Genomic DNA, 18,202 nt, shown 5'->3' with positions numbered 1-18,202 from the left:
TATTCAAAGATGATAATAGTAAAATTTATTTTAATCTATTTTTATAATGGGTTTTATATGCAACATTATTACTCATACAAGACTGAAAGTAAAACGTATCATAAGGGATGAGAAATTTTGTTTAATTTTTGTAAGATAATTTTTAAACAAATTAAAATAGTTTTTGCATCAATAAATCATATGAATTTCCAGATGTGCGCTTTGTATTAGTTTTAGTAGTAGATTCTGAAAATAATTAGTGTAGTTTTTACTAATCACAGTTTGACCAAATTTTAACTACTAGTTCATACAAAACTAAATTTAAAAAAAGAATGGTATTTTCTATGAATAGTATTTTCCTCCATTTTACTTTATAAACTATATAATCTGACCGGCTAGATTAGTTAATGGTCAGTATGTTGGCTTCTAAATCAACTAGTTTCAAGTATAATTCCCATAAAAGTGTGATGTATTTTTATATAATTTATTTCATTTTTTCTCGTTGAAATACGCGAATAAAACTTCTAGGTTGTAATAAATAAATTTTTAGTTTGTGCTCTTTATTACATAAAAATGTAGAGCTTGTAAAAATGATGAAATGTGTTAGTCAAAAGAGATGAAACGTGTTAGATGAAGTAAAATAAATATATAACACTTTTACTAAGAGTTAGAAAGGACATAAATGATTATTTGATTGTCAGTGTTTTTCAAAGAGAATTTTCTGGAAGAAAAAAATAATAGCTATAAAAAAAAAACAGTAAGGTTTGAGACGTAAAAACAAGAATCAGTATATGGACTATACCTAAGCTTCAAAGCTTCGATAAAGGAAAAATAAATAATAAAAAAAATGAAGAAAAAGAAAGTTGTACATTTAACTTGTTTGTAGAAAAAAAGAACCATAAGAAAAGACTCTTTGGTTATTGAAAATAAAATAAACTAATTATAGATTTACTAACTTTGCAACTTTTTAAAAATTGACGAAAACACTTTTATAAAAGAAAGGAAAATTACATTTTGATATTTTAGTAATTAAGCATACTGTTTTTTTTTTTTGTTTTTGTTTCAGTTAATATAAGGGAATGAACGCAACCAAATTTGTGTCTATTCATTATTTACTACATATTAAAAGTTTTGAGAAAAGACAAACACGTTATTCTTAATAAACTTTTACAGGAATATCTTAAGATAAAACAAGCTCATCTCTTTAAAATTGAATTATCATTTTTGTAATGCGCTAACGTTAGGCTCTAAAAAGTAGAATTATTTAATCTTCCTTCCTAGACGAGTGTTTACAGCTATAAAGGCTGGCTCTCACATCCCAACCGCCAGCTTTCCTCCTCCAGATTCCTTCTCTCCATCACCACCATCACTCCAGGCATCCACTGCATTGGAGGTTGTCCATGTTTCCTTCTCTCTCTTGGAGTCCGTTCCAACATTCACCAACGCCATCTATACTCCTTCATTCTCCAAACAAGCTCATAAGATTGTATGTAGTCTTCTTTCCTTCAAAACATTAGTCACTGTATCGGTTGCCCCAACTCTTCTTCTGATCTCTTTTATTTCTCACGCACCGCATTCTAGAAATTAAAACATAAAAAAAAAACTATTCAAGCATATAAAAATTCTTTAATTTTCAATAAAATTAAACCATTCAAAAAAAGTTTTTATTGATTCCTATAAATCATTATTAAATACAATGATAAAGAAAAAAATACTCAAAAACGGTTTACAAAAAAGTTACTTAATAATCGAAAACTAGATACCATTTTGTATCTCAAGCAGTAATCATCAGTTGATAATGAGGAATTATTATATATAACAAGTAAACAAATAAACGAAAGTAAGAAATTATTTAAAAATACTAATTGACTGTAATACCTAGAAAATATTATAAACCTTTACATCAGTATTGTTTTAGAATATAAGAAAAACTACAAAACATTGTTGTTTTAGTCACTGCCATTTAAAAGTTTTAATTTTGTGTTAAAAACTAAACCACTGAAATTTCAATTCAATCTGTTAGTCACATATGCCCTTTTATCGGTTGAAAAAAGATAAAAATAATTAATCTCAACAAATATAGAAAAATCATAAACTTTAATCTAGTCAAAGAGATATTCTCTCCCTTGAAAAAAGTCTAACGGAAAGGATAACTGCTTAATGTTCTGAAAAATGCGTTAACGTAAGAAAACTTTCCTATTCTTTTAGCGTAGCTGTTATAAGAGCGATTTCTCTGCTCTTCTGAAGTAATTTTTTTTTGTAGCATTTGATAAATTTCTTTCCGTATGTTGGCAGTTATTTTTCTAGTATTAAACAAAGCGGTATATTCATCAGTAATATTTTAAATAAAATAATTTACAACTGCTAAATAAACAATTTTAAAATAACATAAAAACTAAAAAAAGTAATGTAGTTTTGAAAAACTTGGAAGCATTAATTCCATATTTTTTTAAGGTCATTTTATTGCATTAAATTCAAAAGTAGAAGATTTGAGATAAACTGGTGTTTATTTTCTAAAAAAAATTATTATCTTCTTAAAAATAATAGGAAAAAACAGAAAGAGTATAATGCCTGCTTGCAGCTGTATATTAAAGAACTGTTTTTGTATTTGTAACATAAAATTTATAATTGTAAAATACGTAAAATAATTTGTAAAATACGTTTATAATTGCAAGAAATACGTGAGAAAATGCTTTAGTATATAATTGAATCAGTAAAGTTTTTTAGGCAACATTGTGGTACTTATTTTAAATAAGTAGTAGTACTTATAGAAAGGACTACCTGATAACAAATCATTTTAAAGCGGTGTGTGAATTAGAAAATAATCGGTAAAAAACAAGCATACTAATCCATAGCATACCAATAAACCCTACTACGTGTCCCTTCACAAGTTTTTGGTTTGCGAAGTATTTCATTTTTTATTAGATATTAGGATTTCCGTCAAAAACACTTTGAAAAAATCGTATGTGGGCATTATATGACTTCCTTGTACGCCTATTAAAACTTTGAATTTTTTTTATCTTTTTTTTAAAATGGAAATTAAATAAAATTTTATTTCATTAGTAACTTTTGATATTTTTATATAAATATATATGTTTTTTATTGTTATTATTGAATTATTATTTATCATAAACTATTCTATCAATATATTTAAAATAAAAAACAAAAAAGTTAAAACAAAAAAAATGAAATTATAATTCGATCCGATGTGCCTTTCCCGTGTAAGATCCAAATATTTCATTAATTAAACCTTTTTTTTGCTATAACTCTGAAACCAATGAAAATAAGTACATCTTATGATATATAGTTGAAAAGCACTCAATGAGGGCTTATTACTGCAGTTAAGAAAAAAAATCAAAAGTTCAATTTTGTTGGATTTTGGGCTTTTTTTGGACACTTTTTGTTCAGTTGATAGCAATCAAAAGAGGAGATGCACAACTAAATTGTTACAACAGTCCTAAATCCATAATTTCAACACACTACGGCTAATATTTTTTGAGTTATGCGAGAGACATAAGTATATACGAACGTACTTACAGACGTCACGCCGAAACTAGTCAAAATGGATATTTGCGTTGAAATCTGGAAACCGAAATTTTTTGCAATCACAATACTTCCTTAACTTTGAAAAATGAAGTATAAAGTTGTTTCCTTGATAAATTTAGAGCGTTGAAGATATAATTAAGATAATTTTAGAGTCAGAAGATATTATTTTATTAACGTAGATTGGTGTACGGTTGAAAAAAAATCGTTATATGCATTACATCGCTTCCATTCATTTACTTTCCCGTCTTAATAGCACCATGGCAGAGCTATAGTTCAGTCCTATGTGCGGTTTTCATCGGATCTTGACGTTTTGACACCTAAGGAACGCAAAAAACAGGAAGGAAATTTTCCAGAAGTTAATGTACGTGTGTTCGGTGTTAGCCTCTAAATCACCTTATATCTCCATAACTACTGCCCGATTTCAACCAAATTTGGTCAGATTACAATTACATTTGGTCAGATTAAATTTTCAACGGGTTAAAGTCACCCTCAGTATCATGAGATTTTGCCTAATTAAAGTCATATTTTTGTTAGGCATATTTGTTAACAATTAAACAATAACAGCTTTTCGCAGAACTCTGGAAACACTCATCAGTTTATTCAGTCAAAACTTCCCTACATCTATGCCTCGTGAAAATATGGAACGAAGAAAAACTTCCAGAACACTGGACCACAGCCCTCATCCATCCATTACATAAAAAAGGGGATAAAACTAATCCTGAAAACTACAGAGGGATATCTCTCCTGGATAGCACATACAAAATCCTGTCGAGAATCATATACAACCGATGCAAAGACCAACTTGAACTAGAATTTGGGGAATACCAAGGGGGATTTAGGCCATGGAGAGGTTGCCCGGAGCAAATAATATCCCTAAAACTTATGATGGACTTATATAAAAGACGGAAAAAACAACTAATAATCACCTTCGTCGACTTTAAAAGGGCCTATGATTGTATACACCGACCATCCATGCTGAATATTCTGAGAAACCTGGGCCTTCACCCTAAACTCGTAAACATGATAAATTAACTTTAACCAATACCCAGTCCACAGTGAAATTCAGAGGTGAACTCTCTCAACCCTTCTACATAAAAACTGGATTGAGGCAAGGAGACGGCCTCTCACCACTACTTTTTAACTGCGCCCTTGAATTTTTCATGAGAAAATGGTATGAAATAAATCCCAAAAATATAAAAATGGGTACTAAGAAAAACTCCATCACACTAAATTGCCTAGGATTTGCAGATGACCTCGCTCTTTTAGCAAATAATATTCAAGAAGCCAAAACACAAATCATGAGTCTTCAAAACCTAGCACAAAAGATAGGGCTTCATATCTCTTTCGAAAAAACTGAACTAATGGCCATAGATCCTCTGGTAATAGAGCACATTACGGTAAACAATCAGAAAATTAAAATAGTAAAACAATTTAAATATTTAGGGGAAATAATAACTTATAATTTAAATGAAAAAGTGACATGGCAAAACAGGACAAATAAAATGATTAAATCCCAAAAATTAACTTGGTCAACATATAACAAAAAATGCCTTTCTGCTAAAACAAAACTTAAACATTATAAAACTGTAGTACAGCCAGAAGTCACCTACGGAAGCGAGACCCTTTTCAAAATCACTCAGAAAACCCGAATTGAAAAAATTCTGAAAATAGAGAGGAGAATTGTCAGAACGTGTATCAATAAAAAACACCAAAAAGAAGGCCAATGGTGGATTGTGCCAAATGAGGTGGTTTATCGAGAAATAGAGCCTGTTACTGATACTACGCGGAAAAAAAATAATCTCTTTCTTCGGTCATCTCATAAGGACACCGCAAACAAGACTGTCAAGAAATATCATTGAAAAGCTCTGGTTCCAAAAGCTAGAAGTAGGATGGATCAAAGAAATTAGAGAAGATATGAAAGAATTGGGAATTTCCCTGACTGACCTACAGAATAAAACTGGAAAAATTACAAAGCTAAAAGATAAAAGCATTAGATTTAAACAAAAGACAGACAAACGACAAAATACAACGAAGAGGGTGTTTACGGATGAAGAAAAGAAAGCAAGATCTGAACGGATAAGAAATACTGGGCAGCTCGAAAGAGTAAAATAACACGCTTTTCTCAGAAAAGATCCAACTAAAATTGACTTAAGTGGTCCCATGTTGGCCGTAAAAGCATAATAATAAATAATAATAATAAACAATAACAATATTTGAAAAAACAAACATTTTTGTGAAGTCGCACCCCGTCCACAAAAATGCTGTTTTAGTCGTGTGCTTTGTTGTGACGTCACTGGTGAACGGTAGAATTAAATAAATGAATAATATTTTAAGTATAAAAAAGCAACTCGGTCTGGCTGATGTTTAGGTAGCTTAGTGTTACTACTTTAATATGCCATCTACACGGGTATTTTAATACAGTAATAATAATATATATTAAAAATATTAATAATTATTTATTTCAGCAAAAATATTATTAAAAAAAATGCGGAATAATAAATGCAGATTCCTCTATCGTGAATGTTTTTCGCGAAGTCATAAAATAATCACTATTGAATGAATTACACAGGATACGTAAAATATTCGTACTGCACTCCCACGATATGATACGCCTACAGCAAAAGATTAATAACGACTGAATGTGACTGCTACAGTTTACAATAATCTGGTACAGGAATTTAAAATAAAGAACTACAGAACATATGTAAGAAAAAAGGAACCATCAATGTATTTCTATAGTTATGTAGATATATACTACGTTGATGAGTCACTTTTGTTCGTCATTATAAACGATAAAGTGTTGCATTGGAGTAGGAAAAATATGTCATAATAACTTATATGTCATTACAACCGGTGCCATTATAAACAATGTACATACTACATTTGTGCATTAACAGCATATCAAACTAACCAAGAGACAAGTTTTTGGTCGCTATATTCGATATGTCATTACATCAGATGTCATTACAAACGATACTTATTGTACTATGTTACTGACGAGTCCTTTCGTCCGTCATTATAAGCGATAAAATGTTGCATTTCAGTAGAAAAATGTCATAACAACCGATATGTCACTACAATCGATGTAATAATAAACAATATACATACTGTATTTGTGTATTAACAGCATACCACACCAACTAAGAGAAAGGTTTTTGGTCTCTATATCCTATATGGTCGATATGGCAATACCAGGCTATGGTATGGTCATAATGGTCTTATCACACAATAACAATAACAGCTTAGAACAATCACCTCATAAGTCACTAAGAAGTCCAAGGATTCACCGATACGTTCTACAGATCCGTCATTTAAACCTGTAAGCCGGCCGGACCGTTTTCATTCATCTATAGTAACGATTTCTCTAAAACAAGACGCTATCCGTGAAATCGTTGAGCTTATTGAGTTCGTTTAATAGAGGAAATGCTACACGAAAATCTTTCTGGCACTTTAAAATAATTCTCAAGAATAAATACATTAAGTGCACATTTAGACTGTGTAAAACGCGCGATAGTCTTTTTATCGTGCACCTGCCACCAACAATCTAGGGAAGTTACTTGTTGTATATTGGTACATTGCTAGAAGGTCAAGCATTACCAACCTCTTTTTATCGTACACCTTCCACCAACAATGTAGGGAGATTACTTGTTGTATGTTGGTACATTGCTACAAGGTCAAGCATTACCAACCAACCCATTAGTTTCAAGACATAAGAAAATTTCTCATTTTAGTAGATTAATTGTGTTGCGTAATATTTCGCGAGCCTGTAGTAAAATTATATCTTTCGGAAAGGAATGTGCCATAAGGGACACGTAATAACACAAACTAGATGCACCGCTGTCCTATCCCAAGATGCCAATTAATCATTTTCTTTACAAAATCATTGTTTATTCTCTGTGCAGGCGAAAAATATCTAATCACATTAGTTTTTTTATATTTCTTACTAATATCACTTTATATATATTGTTATAATTCTGGTTTCCATTATCATACTCATTATAAATTTATTTACTCCATTTGACAAAAGGAATATGCCGTAACTTTTCTTTTTCTTTTAATTAACTATTTATTATTAAAATAAAAGCTAAACTGTTCATTCTTGAAAAGGTATTTGAAACTTAAAAGTATTAGTTCAAAAATGTCAAAACCACGTAAGGAAGATGGAGGGGGGTTAGGGAGTTTATAGATGTACATTGTTGAAGGGTTTCTTTTATAATACGCATATATCAAAAAGTATTCTTTTATTAAGTTCTTCTTCAACCATTTGAAAAATGTTCAGAAATAACGTTACATTTTCTTTATATAATTGATGAAATAATAAAAAAAAAAATCCTTTTATACTTTCTTTATTACCATTAACCTTCACTCTATTAAGCGTTTCTAATAGGATAACCAGAATAAGTCGTACTAAAGTTAAGTATTAAGTTAATTACACTAGAATTTTTTTTTCTTCTTAAATTATTCGAGAAACAACAAATCAATAATTTTTATCAGTAGATAATTTTATTTTATGCATGCTAAATTGAGTTTGTATTTCTAAAAATTTTTTAACGTTCCATCTAAAAAGCGAATTACCCAACTCCTTTTAAAATCCGTTATACGTCATAATTTATCAATATAGTTGAAGAAATTTTGAAAATCTAAATATTTGAGAAAATATCAAATATAAAAATATAATCTTTATTGATATAAAATCGATATGATTTTAAAATACAAAGATGTATATGTCAACTTAAATTAATTTTGCACAAGTAAAACAATTCACTTTAATATTAATTTTATTTTTTGAAACTAAAAATAAATAATCTTAAAATGTTTTACATTATACAAATAAACTATGATGACAGAAACCTCGTAAATTAAGTTATAAACACTACATCGAGTTCTAAACACTTATCGACAAGTTAAGTGTCTGATGAACTCAAAATTAAGTGTCCGCCATTGCAGTCATCTGCAATAAAAAATATTTTTATTTATTTACTTAATTTTAAATTTAACATGAAAAAATGTTACACTTGAAGAAAATGAATTTGATTGAAAATTTTGGTTATAATTTAATGAATTAAACATTCTCATGTAGAATAAACTTAGGGATAAAAATATTAACAGAATAATATTTCTCAAAGATTCAAAAGTACAAAAAAACAAATTCAGAAATTAGAAAAATAGTTGGGAGGGCTACGAAGTAAAACAGAGGAGCGAAGATGTTCGAAGACGCTTACAACGAAGACCAGAACTGGGTTAAAATCGCTGTAGAAAATTTCTGCAAAGACATATGCATCAGTGGCATTCTGTTAGAGGTCTAGCTGTGACTGTGATATGTAATCAATATCTGAGGGTTAATAAGATGATCTACGATAAAGCCCATCAGGGCTAGGAACGGAGGGGGTGTGACGACTCGAATTTGATAAGATGGTTGTCTTTCCCTGAGCGGTCAGAATGGTTGTATTTGTTAAATTTAAACCATAAAAATTTATGTATATATAGTATTGTTTATAAAAACTATGAAACAAATTAGCCAAAGTCTGGTTATATTTGTATTTAGGCGAAATATATACAATCTACAGTAATATATTTTATTAATTATGAATACAGTTCTACAGAAGTCTATATAACGTGTAAACAAAAAAAAAAGACAATACGGTATTTGTTTTTCAGGGTTGCATCTAATTACTGACTGTTAGCCAACAGAACCTATGTGCATTCATAAAATATTTCTATAGATAACAAGCTATTATTGGAACAGAATTCCAATATGCGATGCGTGCAACGGGTGATGTTTATGCATACACTACCCCTCTGTACACCTCATCATGACCAACATCGAACACACTGTTTCTCCTCCTCCCCTCTCTATACGTTATTCTCTGGACCGTTTTCCCAGTTATTCTCTTTCACCCAACCCCTACGACGAGGCCGCTGACCAGCGTTGTTTGCTGAATGTATACCGATATTGGATTCCCTATCAAATATTTGACTCTCCGATAGCACGTTACAGTTGAAACTACCATGGATTATTTTTTTTTTTTTACAAGGGCTTATAACTCTTTTGATTCCACCAATCAATCCGGCTACATAGTCTATAACCAAGCAAAAGAATGTACACAAAAAATTCCATAAATATTATTTATTTTACACATTTAAAAGTTTCATGTATAAAAAGATTAATCGAATTTTGACAAAATCAAGTTAAAAAATATCTAGAGGCAGTGATAAAATAACTCACAAGCCTTTCAGTGGAAAACAATTTAAAATATGCTACTTCAAACAACCTTCATCGACTTCATGGAAATATTTTTATAAAGAAACTTAAAAAAAATCTGTTTATAACATATACATTAGTTTATCATGTATTAAGTAAAAAAACATATATATATTATATTATTATTCGTCGCTGAATACGGCACGATAAAGAAAGTGCACGGTGCATCGTTTCATTTGCTAAATTAGCACACAAACCATAATTTGTAGGCTTCGAGCTTGTAACATCCGCAAACAATACTGACACATTTGTTAAAATATTCTTAAAACCGTCCATACAGACGTCAATGGAATTTTTAATTCTTGGCTAGCCATTCTAACGGATTTTCTAGGACTACGCAAAAAAAAACTCTGTTAAACGTTCGACATTGCCTTTGGTCTCTTACCTTTACAAATACATCCAGTGGTTCCAAATTTTTTTACCAACAACGAATCGTCATCACTCGGAGGATCAGAACGGAACGCATGTTGAACGGTAATTACAGATTCACACTTTACAAACTGCAGAACACAGAAATTTCTGTTGGGGGTCACCATCTTTACTACTAGTGCTTTCAAGCAGAAAGTAAAGAAACAGTTAATGAGCTTGGATAAAGCTAAAATTGTTCGAGTTACTCTCATTTCACGTATTATTAATCAATGTACATGAAACTTGAGAAATGTTACATAGCTTTAAAACTCCAATATTAGGTGATATATCAAAGCAAACCTAATTCATGCATGAAAAATTTATGGTTTCCAATATATTCGTATATTTAGTCATCAAAACTGTAAATATGAATAATACACAAAGTATTAATAAAGTATATTTATATTTAAATAATTTTTCAACAGTTCAACAGTTTTTCAACTCAAACGAAACTTCTAATTTTTTGTATGAAACTGTCTCACCAAAATCCTCCTTAGGAACCACATAGAAAACAACTCAAAAATGTTAAATGGAAACTGCAGGGCTGTTAATCATCATTTATAAGGCATTATAATACAAAAAAGTATTAGTGAAAAAATTCAGGTTATGACTAGCCCAACCAAAATAACGGGAATATAATGGTTATAACAGTTAGTTTCATGAGTTACCTTTCTCAAATAACTGCTCAATAGTGACAAATAAATATTCTATTAAACGTCCTTTCAACAAAGAAGTAGCTTTTATTCGGTTTTATTATATGATTAATTATTTATTTACATTATAATATAAAATTAATACATTAACGCATATTTCGTTATTAAAATATTACTAATATTATAATTATTTAAGTATGTTAGATCCTTTGCGATCTGGAGAACCATAAAACCTTTGTGGTAGGATTTAGAGCTAGTATGAACTCTAAATGTATAGATGATGAATTGAAAAAACGCCTTCTTGCTTGTTGAATTGTTATGTAATTACTTATCGTCTTGACATTTTGACAACAAATAATTGAACATCTAACATATAACGTAACACATATAATTGAACTTAAAAACATATAAGTATACAACTAAAAAAAGCGTTCATTCGAACATTGGTATGTGCGTCCATCCGGACTGAATGTACAACACGACCGCCTGAGTCAGATTCTGGCGCCGAATGAATACAGGTCGCTACATCATAATGACCACTCCTTACGGTATTATGACGTAGACATCGTATGACCATAGCTTGCCGGAGACCTCTAGCCGTCACTAGGTACCGACTGATATGAAGAAATTAAACTTAATATACATTTACTATTACTTTTATGGTCTAAATTTTCTATTCGTTAATTATATTTTAAATAGGTAACCAAAATGCCTTCTTATTTTTAAAAGTAAATATTGTGACGTATAAAGCAAGATTCTAGTAATGGAAAGTACGAGAATAAACAAAAGAGAATAATAAAAAGAGAAAATAAGAATGTAAATCAACAAACAATTTCAAAACTACAAACAGAAAAATCTAGAACTAATAACAAAAATTAAAAGAATTTCTAAAATAGTGTAGAAAGTTCGGACAATAGATGTTTTGAAATACCACTACGCTTGAATGATAGTTAGGATGGATGGCTGCTGTTTTGTTAGGACAAACTTTAAGCCCGGAGGATTAATTATTGCCGAGGGCCAGCGAGTGATATACTATGCTACAGCATTCAGACACTACTCGATAAATTCAAAGAGTGCCCGCGATAACAATCAAGCGAATGGAGATGAATTTTATCGGGAGTATACGTAGGTATACTCCCGATAAAATTGAGAACTGTTCCATTCTGCATTAAAGTTCGAGAATCTGTTTGAAAAGATTCTTTGTAAATAGAAGATAAGGTGTCATTATTCATTGATAAAAGTATAAGCTTTATTTATAAAAAAAGAAGTAAATAATCTTTGTATAAATAAAGTTTATAATCTTACTGCAATACTTTTTAATTTTGAATACGTTTTTATTAGATTGTAAATTTCATACTAGAATCATAATTATTATTTATGACAAATAATTTCTTATTTTGTGTTGAATTTCATTTTTAAACATTTTAACGTGTACAATCTCTCATCTTTTTTCGAACCGATAATATGCGACATGGTTTATAAAATTATTTGTGTTAATAGAACTATCCAACCCTGCCGTGACTACATTACACTAGCATTAATACGTCCTTTGTGATGAATTTCAAAGTTAATTATTATTAGCGTCATAATAATGGTATCGCTTTATATGGGTGATATTAATATCACTGACTCTCTTTTCTTTAATTTGCGTAATTTCTTCTTATAATAAATTTTTTCTTCAAAACCGAAATATAAATACCCTTTTTTGTTTAGTTTATAATCTAACTCGATTATATAAAAATTATTAATTATGTGATTTATTCCACAAAAAAAAAAAAAAAAATGATTTAAATGTTTTAATTTCTACAGTGCCGTAAGCTGCACTAAAATATTTTTATTCTAAAGGTTATAAATGAGATATTTTATACGAATAAGATAATTTATAATTTTACAAGAAGAGTTTCATACACAAATATACGAGATATGTTTATATTTAAAATATTTATATTATACAAAAGTTTATGTAATATCTAAAGGCGACCCACAAGGTTGATCTAGTGGTGAACGCGTTTTCCCAAATCAACTGATTTGGAAGACGAGAGTTCCAGCGTTCAAGTCCTAGTAAAGGCAAACTTTTTATACGGATTTGAATACTAGATCGTGGATACCGGTGTTCTTTGTGGTTGGGTTCAATTAACCGCACATCTCTGGAATGGTCGAACAGAGACTGTACAAGCCGACACTTCATTTACACTCGTACATATTATCCTTATTCATCCTCTGGAGTAATACCTGAACGGTAATTTCCGGAGGCTAAACAGGAAAAAAGAAAAAACCCAAAGGTGTGTCTATAGTACGCTATGGAATCCTCACCACTGCTTTGAGCTTTGCAGGCCTACAAAACTACAAAATAAAAATATTAAATTGTACAGAAAGATTTATAAATAAATAGAGTTAAAGAAACGTTAGTGAAAGTAATATAATTATAATCATTATTAAATTTATTCTAAAAAAAATATATGAATATTACAGAGATATTAAGATCGTATAAAGGTAAAATTAATTTAATTACGTGATATGTACTGTGTTCTGAAAACGTAAAACATAAAATTATTTAAACAGAATAATTTATACAATAGCTTAAATAAATACAGTAGAATAAATAATATAATATAACAGATGAAATAAATAATAATTAAACGACAAATTTAATAAATAAATTATATCAAAAATAACTAAATGGTAGAATAAACAACTATAAAAAAAAAATCATGGAGTTCGTTAGAACTTCGTCGGTAAGAGGTGACGAAGTCAACGGACTACGTTTACAATTCTAAACATGACCTAACCTAACAGTGAAATGAAAATGGGGAAAAAAATAAGCGTGAAAACATTACATTTCAGTTCAATTAGATTAGTAATAAAAAATACCTCAAATTTTGTTTGAATTTTTTTTTTTCCATTTGATGAACCACGGAAGTTGAATATGTCATTGTATTCATGTTTATAATGTACCTTTACGAATCGCGCCGCTAGATAGCAGTACTTGATAGTACAAGTTAGTATTAGGTAGCGTACAAAACTTGATAACGTACTTGAGATAATAAAATTTAAAAGAAAATATACTACAGCTTGTTTTAATAGTAAATGCTACTATATAAATAAAAGTACTGAAATTAAAACAATTTTTTTTAATTCCCATCACTTCTTTAAAATACAAATAAAAGTATTAGTTTACAAGTTTTATTAAAAAAGGAAAATATTGTATGAAGTGAATGATATGATTATCACAAAAAAAAAAAAAAATTGGCCGTGAAATTCAATTTGTTTGTTGTAAGGCACTAAATTTTTTGATAATAAATCCATAAGATACTAATTAGTAATTCATAAAAAAAAAATATTAGAATAATCTAACAAAACGCAGTGATATCCAAAAAAATTACAATGAAGTTGTAAACCATACGGTAAGATTCTCGCAATATCATTTCTTCCACTCAAAAACCAAAAATTTCTGTAATATAAATAAAACTGTATTTAGCAAAACGATACTGATATTAAAAAAGTTAAGACAATATATTTCTATTATCAAAATATGTTATTAATTTAGAATTTTCTTAAAAAAGAAAATATATGTTAAATAAATGTAATAGACAATAGATATACAATAATAGATAATAAAAAATGTTTAAGCGTTCCATGTAAAAGCAAAAAAAATAAAAATTTGTTACAAAATTTTCACCGGCCCGATTTCATTTATATGTAATACATTTCACACTTAGATAAATAATACAATTCTTATGATTTTTTGTTGTTTATTAAATGAAATCGGGCCGGAAAGAGTTTTGTAACAAATGTTTATTTACTTATTTTTTTGCTTATTATATTGAACGCTTAAACATTGTTTATTATCTATTATTGTATTTCTATTGTCTACTACATATACTTAACGTGTATTTTTTTTAAAGAAAATTCTAAAAAACAGATTTTGATAATGAAAATGTAGTATCGTTTTGATAAAAATAGTTTTATTTATATTACCGGAATTTTTGTATTTTGGGCGGAAGAATAATATGATATCTGCGAGACTCTTACCGTACTGTTTACAATTTCATTGTAATTTTTTTGGATAAAAATTACGGTAAATACACGTCTGTATCATTTTTTGGTCTTACTTTTGTCACAACCAGTAGCGAGATTTCCGTATGCCGGGTTATATTTTTTTACTATAGTGAAAACGAGGCAAGTTGTAGAGGGGAACCCGCCTTTAAATTTTACATTCACTATAGTTAATTTTCCTTTATTAATTCCGATTCAATTTAATTTACTATTACTGTTTGCCAGTTCAGTACCGTTAATTAATATTACGTTTAAGTGTTGCATAAAATTTTCATATTTTTTACCTCGAGTAAATTAATTCAAGAACATTGGTGAATTTACCGACGTGGATGTAAGCAGAAAAAAATTATGGGAACCAGTCCCTTCGTTGACTTAACGTGTTTATAACTTGTTTACAGGAACTAAAATAGAATAAAATATTTATATATCCTGTAATTAAAGCACATGAGAGTAGCGTTGTTGCAGAAGATATAATATTATTTTAACCATAAAATTTCATTTAAAACGTAAGACTGAAGATGTAATTGCATTATTTTTCTTGTAAATAAAATAAACTTTTCCAAATAGTAGCTTAAAGCCTGGATTAGAAAATATGAACTTGTTAAAAGAGAATCTCATCAACAGCTTGTGATCAGAATTATTGCCGTTTTTTTTTTTTCATAACGAAATCCACAGAGATAAATTTGGAAATTACTAATTTAAATATTCAGAAATCCATTTGAAATGTGATCCCATTAAGATCGCAATTATGTCTATTCTTTGATTGTATAACAATTTAAAAAATGTATAAAAAACAACATTAAAAATTGGTTTACTCTTTTCAACAGCTTTAACGACAAATTAAATAAACTGAATGAAACAAAGTAGATTGTTATGATGTTTATTTAAAGTGACTAAAAATGATAAATGATTGAAAAATAAAAACATCAAAATAATTGATTTTTTTCTAGGTAGTATACCCATACACGCCCGCGCACATGCACACACACACACACACACACACACAGTGAAGTTGCACTGTAACATGAACTGTTGCCAACAATTTCATTCAGTCATAATCAAAACGTGACCGCTTTATAATCGAGATATGAAACTGATGTTTAAATGATTGATCGACATTCAAAAATTATATATACCGTCTGACTGTTTCTATCCCGCTTGCTCACTATGATGTATACCTTATTTAACTTTCTACGTACTTCATTGTATTCACTTTTACATTCATCCGGTACAGCGACATAAACGTATATGTAAATATACAGGTTTTTTGATCGTCGAACGTGCTCGAAAATGAGTAACACTTGATATCACTTTGTATTGATAATAAAGCAGTTTTGGATCACACCATGCCCATCAGTTGGTATTACTCGATTTCCATCGCACAATATTGAGGAAGTTTAATTATTTGTATATGTCATTCTATCTTTTAACATTTCACTCATACTTATTATTGATCAATCTACCATTTTTCTCTATTATTCCACCTTTGTTTTTATTGTTTTTCATGTTCGTTTTTAAATTTTAAAACCACATTATACTCAACAGTTTTATAAATATAATATTAAAGAAATGAACATTGTTGTAAAATCTCCGATTACAGAAAGTAAATAAAAATTTAAATATATAAGTAATTTATTGCATTGATATGCTATGTATTTATTAAAACGAACACTTGTAGACAATTTAACTTAAAAGAAATAAAATATTTATTCAATGGAAAAGGGTGTAAATGTTATTAATTTAAATAAGATTAAAGGAAAATGGATTTCATAAAATATCTCAAGAAAACTAATTAATTAAGAAAAAATTAATTAATTACAATTTTATATGACATTAATACGAGATTATTTATACGAAGAAAAATTTTTTTATGTAATGTTATCGGATTAAGGTAATCTGTTCTCTCTCCTTCTTTTTGTACGTGTGCATGAGCGCAGTAATATTATTTCATAATTACGCATTACATTAAACCAGAGGTCACGATCGGAATGATGGTAACCTCGAGTTACATTCCCTATGTTTATTTTTCCCTGATACAATATCTTAATATATTTTAGAAAAAAAAATTAATGAAATAAATTAGATATTTAAAAAAAAAATTAATTTAATTATAAAATAATCTAATGAATTCATGACATACTAAATGATGACTATTTGTAAAATTGTAACAATTATTCCACGAAATCTGTAGTTCTGATTGGGTATGATTTAATAAATCTAGCTAATAACCCAGCGGGTTGGTCTAGTGATGAACGCGTCTTCCCAAGTAAGCTGATTTGGTAGGAGAGAGTTCCAGCGTTCAAGTCCCAGTAAATTTTTACACGAATTTGCATACTAGATCGTGGATACCGGTGTTCTTTGGTGGTTGGGTTTCAATTAACCACACATCTCAGTAATAGTCGAACTGAGACTGTACAAGCCTACACTTTACATTCATACATCCTCTGAAGTATTATCTGAAAGGTACCAGAGACTAAACAGGAAAAAAAGAAAGCTAATAACATTATAAAAAGAATATAGTTGGATATTTTGACGCATTAAATAACAAATCCAGCGAACCAGTGTACTAGTGATACAGGGACTTTCTTAGAGGTTTATTTAACTTTTTTCTTTACTGTTTTGTGTACATTTCACAAAATTTGTTATAAAACTGGATTGGCTACTATAACCTAACCAATGTGATTTTAAGTACACCACTTAAATACGCATCATATTTTTAATGTTATCGCAAAAGATCCTATCGTACGTAGTATGAGTTACGTAAGAAACAAAATTGTAAAAATTAGATATTTTTAACCTCGACATAGAAGATTTTTGATTACCATTCTAACACATTAATTTAATTTCTAAAATAACAGGAACCCACTTCTTTTCTGGTAATCTTGATTAACCTATCCCAGTATAATTATTTAAATTAACAGATTGTATTTAAGAATATAGAATGAAATTTTTTAATATATAAAAAATGGCAAGCCTGACAGGGATTATAACCCAAGAGCATTTGGATGAAAACCTGAATTGTAGCCTCACGCTACGGAGAGCTGCAAAAATATTAACGTTACGTGCAAGAAAAGCTGTAGGCCAATCTTTTTTTGAAATACAGTCTTTCTGGCTGTAATTATTATTATTTAGGCAATTAATTCCAACATTACCTGTTTAAAATAGATTATTAGACGCAATTCTGAAGATATATGAAATAAAATATTTATACAGGGCGTTTTACTTCATTTTATTGCTACTGTGATTTTTCCATTTATGCAAATTTCATTGCTTATAGCTCAAAAAATAAGAATTTATC

The 18,202-nt window shown here is 29.1% G+C and overlaps 1 protein-coding gene across 1 annotated transcript in view; it reads left to right on the top strand.

Annotated features, from left to right (window-relative positions):
* Positions 1 to 18,202, top strand: part of Yip1d1 (Yip1 domain-containing 1) — a 586,067-nt gene that overhangs the window by 452,109 nt on the left and 115,756 nt on the right. The window lies entirely within an intron of this gene.

The sequence above is a fragment of the Lycorma delicatula genome, chromosome 6 (genome assembly GCF_047948215.1).
Source record: "Lycorma delicatula isolate Av1 chromosome 6, ASM4794821v1, whole genome shotgun sequence".
In the NCBI taxonomy this organism is placed as follows: Eukaryota; Metazoa; Arthropoda; class Insecta; order Hemiptera; family Fulgoridae; genus Lycorma; species Lycorma delicatula.
The sequence above is the reverse complement of the archived record's forward strand: the minus strand, read 5'-3'. Positions and strand labels throughout refer to the sequence as shown.